We start from the raw sequence: 11,964 nt of genomic DNA, 5'->3' as shown, positions 1-11,964 counted from the left end.
TTATTACTACAATCAGGCTTCAATTTTTATTCCACCACATAGAGATTTTCCTCATTTTTTCAAACAGGCCCCTAATGCTTCAACCACTTCAGGATACTGATCATCAATATAGTCAAACACCTCTGCCAGTTCCAACCACAGCAGAGTCCTCCTCCTTATCATTACAGGCAAGTCTTTGGACAGCCCCATCTACATTGAATCCTTCCTGTTACCACAGGCATCCTCTAGTTAGTCCCACCCACACCAAGGTTTCTTCTATTCTTTATTGGAAGGCTCCTAATTATACCCTTCCAAACTAGGGTCTCTTTCTTCTGTATAAGCAGGCATCTGGACAGTTTCCCTCACACAAAAGTTCTCCTCTATTGGCATACCTATACCAGGATTTGTCTCTACCAGGAGCTCTCTATTCATCTCAGTACATACCAGGGCCTTCCTTATTACGTGGAGAGTCCTATGCTTATTCTTGCTGACACCAGGGTCTTATTTTTCCATTAGGAGACCTCTCATCGGGCCTCCCCACAATAATGGTGTTTCTCCTTTTAATATATAGGCAGTCTATGGACAGCCTTCCCCACATAAGGGTCCTCTTTATCATTCAAGTAGGCTGCTGGGTAGAGTGCCTACCGTAGGGTCTGTCTCATTTCTATTGGCAGGCCTTCATTTAGCCCTGCCCACATCATGATGTTTCTCTTTTCCATGGGTCAGTTTGCTCACGTCATATTCTTCATCATACAGGAAGACGCATGGAGAATTCCGCCTTACGAGCATGTGTTTTTTGCATTGATGGATTTTCGTGTTAGTGCCGTCATAGTAAGTACTTCTTTTCACAGTTATGATCGGCTTTGCTACATCAGGGTCCTCCTCCTCACTACAGGTAAGCATTTAGTCACCACTACCCACACTTGAGTCTTCTCACTACGGTCAGCCTTCTGTTTAACCATAGTTTACCGTAACTTTATACAACTTAATTTTTTTCACCAACAATTCTGTATTGCATCCAGTCTTTTTTACAAATAATGTATCCTTTGTGAAAGCTGCATGGTATTCCTTTTGTAACTATGTTTACTTATTTCCATATTCATAAGTATTTTGCTATATTTCGGTGTTCCAAGCAATATTATGAGGAGAACCCTCTTACATGTTTCCTTAAGCACACAAGTATTTTCTAGGATACATACGTAGAAGTAAAAATTGCTGAATCTTAGACTAGTCAGATTGTGACTTTTAATAAACACTGATAAATTGCCCTTTAAAACAGCTGCATCAATTTACACTCCCAGTAGTGAATAAGAGTGTTTCCTCCCTTCTTATCAAAGCTTGATGTTGTTTCTTAATTTTTGCCAAAATGATGGGTGTAAATTGGCATCTCATTATTGATTCATTTTTCTCACATTATAAACACAGTTGAAACTCCCTTATATACTCATCTCTTTTAGAAAATAATTCTGTTTTTTCCCTTTGCATAGTTTTGAACTTTCTCTACACATTTTTGAATCTACATATTTAAAATGACATTGTGTTGCAGCTTTTAAAACTTCATTTAAATGATGGCATAAAGTATATATTCATTTGCACCTTTTTCATTTAAAATTATACTTTTGAAATTAAGCCATATTGACTTCTGTAGCTTTGGTACATTATTCTAATATTAGAATAATCTATTATAATGATCATACCCTAATATATATATTTTTTCAGTCTACTATGGACATTTAGATTGTTACCCAGTTTTCATTTGTTTTACCTTTCAAACAAAAAAGTAGAATTCTCAGGTAGTAAGTTTCAACTATCTTCAAAATTACTAGGTATTGTTAATCTAATGGTTTGTAACATCTTATTTTTGTTTTATTTATTTTTTTTTAATTTTTTTTTTTATTTACGATAGTCACACAGAGAGAGAGAGAGAGAGGCAGAGACACAGGCAGAGGGAGGAGTAGGCTCCATGCACCGGGAGCCCGATGTGGGATTCGATCCCGGGTCTCCAGGATCGCGCCCTGGGCCAAAGACAGGCGCTAAACCGCTGCGCCACCCAGGGATCCCTTATTTTTGTTTTAATTTGCATTTCTCTGATTACTAGTGAAGCTTAACCTTTGTTTATAATGACGTATGTGTATTCATGAGTTTAAAATTTTTTGTAATGTGTTTTGTATTTCCTTTTTTACAAGATTTTATTTATTTATTTGAGAGAGAGCAGAGTGTAAGAGAGAGAGCATTAACAGGGGTGAGGGGCAGAGGGAGAGGAGCAAGCAGACTGACTCCCTGCTGAGCAGGGAGCCTGATGCAGAACTCTATCCCAGAACCTTGAGATCATGTCGGAGGCAAAGGCACTTTACTGACTGAGCCACACAAGCACCCCTGTTGTTTGTATTTCTAAGAAATTCTTCCTCACTCCAAGTACATAAACATACTTATTCACCTGGATTGTCTTTTTTTAAGATTTTGAGTTTTGATTTTCACATTTAGGTTTTTCTTGTTTCATTCAGCTGATGTTTATTGCTCATCTGCTTTAAGCCCTGCACTCTTCTAGGCACTCTTCATTGAAAACATAAACAAACACAGACAACAAAATCTGTCTTTATTGACCTGGGAAGGCAGACAATAAATAAGATAAATAATAGAATTATATAGCATTCTAAGGAATGATAAGTACTAAGGAGAAAAAGACTAGAGAATGATGATGAGGTTTGTTTCTGGATTCTTAAGTTCTTGGGCCTTTTTGTCTTACCTCTTTTAATAACAGTCTTAATTTACTGTAGCTTTACAGTAAGTCTTGGTGACTGGTAAGGCAAACTCCTCACTTTATTTTCCTTATTGTGCCTTAGGTATTCTAGGCCTTTTGCTCCTCCCTTTAATATGAAAATCAACTTGAAAAGTTTTTTTTAAACAATCCTTTGGGGATTTGAGTAGAATGGCAATGAGTTTAAGAGTAAATTGCAGAATATTAAAATTTGTATAATACTGAACCATCCAATATGTAAATATGGTATATCTATCTCTTGATTTTATCTTATGTCTTTTAATAAGATTTATTCATTTTGTTGGTTTTTCTATTTTCATTTGTGGAAAAAAAATCTATGTTTTACCTGTCAACAAAATTGTTCATTTATGGCTATAAATTCCGTCCTAAATACTGCTTTAGTATATTTCACAAGTTTCAGAATATAGTGTTTCTGTTGCTGTTTGGGTTTGAATATGTTGTAATTTTCATTTTGAACTCTTATTTAACCAATGAGATTGTAAGGAGCTATTTTGAAGTTTCTAAGCAATGTTCTACTTTATTATTTTCCTATATTTCATGGTTAATGGCACTGTGGTCAGAGAAAGGGTCTATATGAGATAGATTATTTGAAATTTTTGAAACTTCTTTGTGACCGACTGTGTGGTGAATTTCTTAAATTCTTGACATGAATGTATATTTTCTATTTTTTGGGTGAAGAGTCATATCTCTCTATATAGACTTATCTTCTATGCTTTTATTTTTCAAAGCTTTTGTCATTATTTTTCTTCCTCATCTATTTATGATGGAGGGTAGTATAATTCTCTGTCTTGCTTGTGTATTTATGTGTTTCCTTGTGATTCTGTCAGTTTTTGCTCCATTTGTTGTGCTAACACATTGTGACATGCATCCAAGTCAATGTGCATTGTTTCTTTTATGATTATGGAGTATTTCTATTATTGATGCTTTCTATTCCTTTAATTCTGTTTTCCCTAATATTAATTTTGCCAGACCAACTTTGTTATTTTTGCATTATATATTTGGTTATGCTTTAATATTTTCATGTGGTTTTGTTTTAGGTATAGTTCTTATAAATAGTATATAACTGGATTACAAAAGAAAACTATTATGACAATCTTTGTTAGGTGGGGTCAATTTGTTTAAAATTATTAAGCTTATTGTTATATTTTAACTCATTTCTACTCTTTTTTGTTTGTCTTTGGTTAACATCAGCTTTCTGGCTTTGTCACATTGTTATGCTGATTTGAATGCTATATATTATATTTATATTCTTACTGTTTGTCCTTAAATATTTTAGATATATACATATATCTATAAAATGTTCTAAGAAAGTCTGCAGTCATTCAGTATTTCTGTCCTCTTAACTGGAGCAAAGCTTTAGTATGCTTGAACTACCCACTGTACCTCTTCTTTTTTTTATATAGAATTTTAGTTTTCCTTTTGAAATACAAAAATCAGTTATAATATTACAGTCATATTAAGCCGTTTATCAGTTGCTTTGATCATCATTGGTTCCCTTTTATTCCCTATATTTTTCCTCTGGCTTCACTTCCCTTATTGCTAAAATACATGGCTTATATGTGTTTGTAATGACATGATGTAGGTGAATAACTGACTAAAGACTGAAAATGTCTTTATTTTGCCCTCATACTTGATTAGTTGGGTACAAAGATCCAGATTGACAGTTTTACTTCAGTGTGTGTAAATATTTCTAGCATCCATTATTGCCTGCTTCCAATCTAGTTGACCTTCCTTTAGAAGGAAGCTTTTTAATAGTAGCTCTTAAGATTATTGCTTTATTATTTTTATTACTATTTTTATTTATTTGAGAGAGAGAGAAAACTCAAGAAGGAGAGGGACAAACAGACTCCCTGCTGAGCAGGAAGCCCTATGTGGGGCTCCATCCCAGGACCCTGGAATCATGACCTGAGCCGAAGGAGGACACTTAATTGACTGAGTCACCCAGATGCGCCAATCACTACTACTACTACTACTACTACTACTACTACTACTACTACTACCACCATTATTATATAGTTCTTTTTACATAAAGTACAAGTACAGGCACAAGTAATTTATGATGTAGAAGACAGAAAGTAGTTGCAAGGGTAAGTAAAGATGGACTGGAAAGGGAATGAGAAGACCCTCTTGGTGATAGAAATGTTCCACATCTTATTTTGGATGGTGGTTACATGGCTGTATACAATTGTCAAAATTCATCAAATTGAATATGTATTTTCTATGCATTTCAATGTATGTAAATTATTTCTTAATTTAAAAAAACCTTTGATAATGCTTTAGAACCTTCTGGTAAACTTCCTGGAAGGAGCTCTCAGCACCCTTTGAGGCAGAGCTGACCGCTCAACCATCTCACTGTATGTCACAATGAATAGTTAGGATTACTTCAAAAGAATGAAACATCATATTAATCTACATCTCCAAATTTTCCATCTAGATTTGACTCTATTTGGGCTATACTCTCCATTGTCATTGTTACTTTGTAAGTGAACCAGGGGTTCTATGTCTTCCCTCTGGCTTTACCAATTAAAGTCTTAGCTTCAGTAGTTAACCTGCTTCCAACACAGCATGTTTGAGCATCAATATCTATGACTTTCTCACTGCTGCAGGGTAGTGGGAATTAATTCTCTTTTTTATAGCTAGGCACACACACTTCTGAAGTCTAGCTATGTAACAAAGCTTGATCATCTCAGTGGCATATAGTTTCTTTTTCATCTCTACCAGTTCTTTTTTTTAAGATTTTATTTATTCATGAGAGACACACAGAGAGAGGCAGAGACACAGGCAGAGGGAGAAACAGGCTCCCTGTGAGGAGCCCTATGGGGAACTTGATCACCGGACCCTGGGATCACACCCTGAGTCGAAGGCAGATGCTCAACCACTGAGCCACCCAGGTGTCCCTTAACTCTACCAGTTTTTTTCATTGTGTGTGTGTGTGTGTGTGTGTGTGTGTGTGTGTGTATAATTTTTTAGAGAGAGAGTGAGAGAGAGAGCACGCGCATATTTGATGGGGGACATGGCAGGGAGGGGCAAAGGAGACAGAAGGAGAGAATCTTAAGCATATTCCACACCTAGCTCAGAGCCCCACTCAGGGCTCCATTTCATGACCCTGAGATCATGATCTGAGCTGAAATCAAGAGTCGATACTCAACCAACTGAGCCAACCAGGTGCCCCTCATTATCTACATTTTTTAATATGTTAACTCTTTATCTGTTTGAGTGTCCTAAACATTTTATTTTCCAGGTAATTCCATAATATTATTACTGTCTGGAGTGGATTAATCGTTTGGTTGTTAATTGTTCTTGTTATTAAATTTCTTCATGTATTTTAAGATTTTAGTTTTCAGCTTAATTTAAATGAAAGATTTCTGTTCCCTGCATCTCAACTACCTCTCTTCATGAGCCTAAGCTTACCCATCCCTATCAAGAAGTTTTTGAGTTGTTTCCTCCCAGTACTCTAGGCCTCGATTTATTATTAGATCTCAGAATGGCAATTTTGAGTTACTACTGTGTGACATTACCGAGGATACCACAAATCCAAGGAGATTCAATAGAACCATTTACCATAGATAGTGAATAGTGTGACCTGGCATCTGGTTGCAAGATTTTATGTGATATTCTTCTTTCTCTGACCTGCAGCTTGCCAGGGTTTGGCAGCTATGTTTTTCAGCTTCCTTTTACAAGCAGAGGTAGCCCTGCCCTAGTCCTTGACTTTTTTCTTTAAGATTTTTAAAAATATTTTATTTATTTATTCATGAGATACACACAGCGAGAGGCAGAGACAGAGCTAGAGGGAGAAGCAGGCTCCCTGTGGGGAGCCTGATGTGGGACTTGATCCCACGACCCCAGCATCATGACCCGAGCTAAAGGTGGACACTCGACCACTGAGCCACCCAGGTGTCCCCCTGGTCCTTGACTTTAGGTCTTGTTTCCTCCAGAAAAACCAAATGCTTGACTTCCATTTCCCAATTGATAATCCAAAGTCCAACAAACCAGTGGCTTCAGTTCAACTCATTATTTTGTATTTCTGGTCTAATGAGATATTTTTCTTATGTTTGATCTTGACTATCTTTTATGGTCTGTCTCTCTATGTAATTTTATTCATTATTTCTTATATGTTTGGAGCAAAGAGAAGAGGGTTACCAAAGTTTATGAAACCATTGTGCTGTATTGACCTGGCTATAATATATGTTTAAAAAATATACATATGCTGGTGTGACTTGTCCTTTTCAGAATAACAGAAAACAGCTGAGATTGTGTAAAACATCCTGACCCTAATCTCTCTGTAGTCTGTATGTTTTTGACAAGTCACTTAATCCTTATTGTAGAAGAACAGCTTCTTTGCATTAATCTGTGTGAAACTCATCAGAGGATGTAACTGTCTTGACAAGGCTTTCATTTTTTTTTATGTTTTATTTTGTCTTGTAGAAAGTTCTCTTCCCCTTCCCAGGCACCTGAGGTTGAACCCTTGGAAAGAAAAACAAGCAGTAAGTGAAAATAAACAAGAGGTTATTGACTTTCAAAGTGTCTCATAATACTTTGGAAAAATAGCATTCCAGGCAGCCTCAGTGGCTCAGCGGTTTAGCGTCTGCCTTCAGCCCAGGGCGTGATCCTGGAGTCCTGGGATTGAGTCCAGTGTCGGGCTCCCCGCATGAAGCCTGCTTCTCCCTCTGCCTGTGTCTCTGCCTCTCTCTCCATGTCTCTCATGAATGAATAAATAAATAATTTTTAAAGTATTCCAAATAAAGATGTGCTTTGCTCCCACAAGTTCAGAACTCTCAAAACTTTGAAATAAAGACTTAAAGTTTTGTTAGATTGAGGTATTTTGAGCTCAGATTGCAGCTCCCCAACTAGGAGTTAGAACCCAATCTCATGATTGCCGAATTAAGTAAGCATTCCATGAATAGTCATTCAACTAAATTCTATTTGTTTTCCAATATGATTTCTGTTTTATATATTCATGTTTAGAAGACATGTTCCCCTTAAAAATAATAACATAAATAAAAGCATGTATTTATGGAACTTCTTATGTATCAAATATTAAAACTAGATCTTCATATTACATTATACATTCATTAATGACATACATTGCTTTATTTTATATTCTCAATAACTTGTTCAGGTAGAGTTTCTTTTTATTTATTTTTTAAGATTTTATTTATTTATGATAGACATAGAGAGAGAGAGGCAGAGACACAGGCAGAGGGAGAAGCAGACTCCATGCCGGGAGCCCAACGTGGGACTCGATCCAGGATAGTGCCCTGGGCCAAAGGCAGGCACTAAACCACTGAGCCACCCAGGGATCTCCAGGTAGAGTTTTTTTATTATCTCATTTTATACATGAAGAGACTGAAGTAAAGTGTAGCAAAGATAAATTGGTAGGTCAAATGGCAATGATTTATTTCAATAGACTCCTACAATTTGCCATTTGAACAAGCCCAGCTACTTTAAACTTAAAAATGCCCAAAATTGACCTGTTGATATTGGTTCATGTGAGAAAAGTGAGAAAGTCTTCAACAGTGAGAAGGAGCTTGAAAAGTCAATCTGATTGCTGGAAAGAGAAACTAATGAAAATAGTGTTAAAATAGTAAAATCTTTCATGTTTCTTTAGCATTCAGTGCGTTTTGTGTATGAAGAGAAATACTTGCTACTACTTGTGTTTTGTTTACTGCTCGATTTTATTAAATTCAAATAGCTAATCATAACTTTTTAAAATATTTTATTTATTCATGAGTAACACACAGAGAGGGGCAGAGACATAGGCAGAGGGGGAAGCTGCAGGGAGCCCCTGCAGGGAGCTCCCTTGCAGGGAGCCTGACGCAGGACTCCATTCCAGGATTCCAGGATTATTATTTTTTTATAATAAATTTATTTTTTATTGGTGTTCAATTTACCAACATACAGAATAACACCCAGTGCTCATCCCGTCAAGTGCCCCCTCAGTACCCGTCACACATTCACCCCCACCGCCCACCCTCCTCCCATTCCACCACCCCTAGTTCGTTTCCCAGAGTTAGGAGTCTTTATGTTCTGTCTCCCTTTCTGATATTTCCCACACATTTCTTCCCCCTTCCCTTATATTCCCTTTCACTATTATTTATATTCCCCAAATGAATGAGAACATATAATGTTTGTCCTTCTCCGATTGACTTACTTCACTCAGCATAATACCCTCCAGTTCCATCCACACTGAAGCAAATGGTGGGTATTTGTCGTTTCTAATGGCTGAGTAATATTCCATTGTATACATAAACCACATCTCCTTTATCCATTCATCTTTCGATGGACACCGAGGCTCCTTCCACAGTTTGGCTATTGTGGACATTGCTGCTATAAACATCGGGGTGCAGGTGTCTCGGCATTTCACTGCATCTGAATCTTTGGGGTAAATCCCCAACAGTGCAATTGCTGGGTCGTAGGGAAGGTCTATTTTTAACTCTTTGAGGAACCTCCACACAGTTTTCCAGAGTGGCTGCACCAGTTCACATTCCCACCAACAGTGAAAGAGTGTTCCCTTTTCTCTGCACCCTCTCCAACATTTGTGGTTTCCTGCCTTGTTAATTTTCCCCATTCTCACTGGTGTGAGGTGGTATCTCATTGTGGTTTTGATTTGTATTTCCCTGATGGCAAGTGATGCAGAGCATTTTCTCATGTGCATGTTGGCCATGTCTATGTCTTCCTCTGTGAGATTTCTCTTCATGTCTTTTGCCCATTTCATGATTGGATTGTTTGTGTCTTTGCTGTGGAGTTTAATAAGTTCTTTATAGATCTTTGAAACTAGCCCTTTATCTGATAGGTCACTTGCAAATATCTTCTCCCATTCTGTAGGTTGTCTTTTAGTTTTGTTGACTGTGTCCTTTGCTGTGCAAAAGCTTCTTATCTTGATGAAATCCCAATAGTTCATTTTTGCTTTTGTTTCTTTTGCCTTCGTGGATGTATCTTGCAAGAAGTTACTGTGGCCGAGTTCAAAAAGGGTGTTGCCTGTGTTTTCCTCTAGGATTTTGATGGAATCTTGTCTCACATTTAGATCTTTCATCCATTTTGAATTTATCTTTGTGTATGGTGAAAGAGAGTGGTCTAGATTCATTCTTCTGAATGTGGATGTCCAATTTCCCAGCACCATTTATTGAAGAGACTGTCTTTCTTCCAATGGATAGTCTTTCCTCCTTTATCGAATATTAGTTGACCATAAAGTTGAGGGTCCACTTCTGGGTTCTCTGTTCTGTTCCATTGATCTAAGTGTCTGTTTTTGTGCCCGTACCACACTGTCTTGTTGACCACAGCTTTGTAGTACAACCTGAAATCTGGCATTGTGATGCCCCCAGATATGGTTTTCTTTTTTAAAATTCCCCTGGCTATGTGGGGTCTTTTCTGATTCCACACAAATCTAAAATAATTTGATCCAACTCTCTGAAGAAAGTCCATGGTATTTTGCTAGGGATTTCATTAAACGTGTAAATTGCCCTGGGTAACATTGACATTTTCACAATATTAATTCTGCCAATCCATGAGCATGGAATATTTTTCCATCTCTTTGTGTCTTCCTCTATTTCTTTCAAAAGTTTTCTATAGTTTTTAGGGTTTAGATCCTTTACTTTTAAAATTGATTTTATTGATAATCTGAATATTCCTTATCAATTGAAGAATTAAATTTCCTAAAAGTTTTAAACTGTAATTGAAAATTTAACATGAATTTTTTGTAAACACTTCAGTCAGCGTGAATAGCATTTGAAACCTACACAAATGCAATGATTACAGATATATTCATGGTCTTACATTTAAGCCTATTCTAAAATATGAATACCAGGGTTTATTTATTCTTTATTTCTACCCTTACATTTTTCCTTTTTAAGGTGTTACACTTCTCTTGATATATTACTACAATTTCAGTAATTTTATTATTTTTACATTTTCTTAGGATCTAAATAATCTCACTCAATTGAGAGGAAACGAGAAATATCATCTTGGAAAAGCTGAGGTAACAGAGTATGGGTCATCAATAATTGGTTCTTTGGGGTCTTGTAGGACATAGTTCAATCTTAACTATGAGACATTGGCTAAAATCCTTTTAATAATAATGTTTTGTTTGTTATTTCATGTCATTTCTGGTTATCTGTCATGGAGTGTTAATTTTTTGTTTAACTTGTCTTTAACAAGAATAAACATTTCTTAATTTTTGCGTGTTGGTAGTACCTATTATCCCGTATTTTTGCTATACTTACTAGTTTGTTAGTACTATTAAAGTTTATTGTTTATTTGTATTTTATTATAATTAGTAGGACTTTCTAAATAATTCATTTCCTAGAAGATTAGACATTGAGTCTTCCTAGGTAGTTCTCTTCTTTTCACTATAATTTTAGCCATCCTGCAAAAGCTTGTTGGACCTATTTCTGCCTGATTATTATTATGTTTGACCATTCGTGCTACTCTGTTTTACTAGATATATATGGATGATGGTCTATGTGTGAATTAGGAAAAAAGTTGGCCTCTTTAAGAAAATGTGAGTTGTGGCCACAAGGCAACTGGATGGCTCCTGTTTATGAATTAGAAAGAAGCACTTCCTATGGATTAATATATCCCCAGCATCAGTTTGTATGGTTTGGAAACAGCTCAGACAGCTTACAACTATATGCAGTACCCATTGGTGTGGTACCTCTTTTCTGGAAACACATATAGTTTACTCATTGTTTCTCATGCATTCTTTCCTGCTTACCCTCCAATAGAAATAAATACATTATCTATACTTTATAAACATTGACTTAAAATGAAAAAACCCATAAAAATAAATTTATAAAAATAAAGAATTAAAATTAAAATTAAAAAAATAAAATTTAAAAAAAGAAAAAAATGCCCATGAACATTTGAGAGTTTCCTATATAAAAACAGGAAAATTTCAATATCCTATGGCATTTGCTCTTTTTTGGTTGTAATTACATTTTAAAAGAATTTGAGATACTATTGTGTACTCATGGCCCTTTACAGATTAAATCAGTTTCAATTAATCATAATATATGTGTCAAAAAGTCACAGTTTGGTAGCAAGAGCCCCTGAAAGTTGACTTTGCATCCTGTTAATACTGGCACTGACATTCTTGAAACCTTTTTTGTTTGTAAAAAAAGGATTTATTTATTAGATGTATCTGATTTTTTTTCTTTCCCAAAACATGTATCAACTACTCTCCTTGTAAGTTCTTTTAGTAGAGACCAAAG

General features: G+C 36.0%; 1 long non-coding RNA gene across 1 annotated transcript; it reads left to right on the top strand.

The window, feature by feature from the left end:
• The first annotated feature begins 740 nt into the window (after window positions 1-740).
• Window positions 741-10,734, top strand: LOC140627761 (uncharacterized). Its single transcript, XR_012026377.1, has 3 exons — window positions 741-874; window positions 7,184-7,242; window positions 10,674-10,734. It is a non-coding gene; the product is annotated as an uncharacterized lncRNA (long non-coding RNA).
• Window positions 10,735-11,964: the final 1,230 nt, after the last annotated feature.

Source organism: Canis lupus, chromosome X (genome assembly GCF_048164855.1).
Source record: "Canis lupus baileyi chromosome X, mCanLup2.hap1, whole genome shotgun sequence".
Lineage (NCBI taxonomy): Eukaryota > Metazoa > Chordata > Mammalia > Carnivora > Canidae > Canis > Canis lupus.
This window is presented reverse-complemented; position numbering and strand designations above follow the sequence as displayed.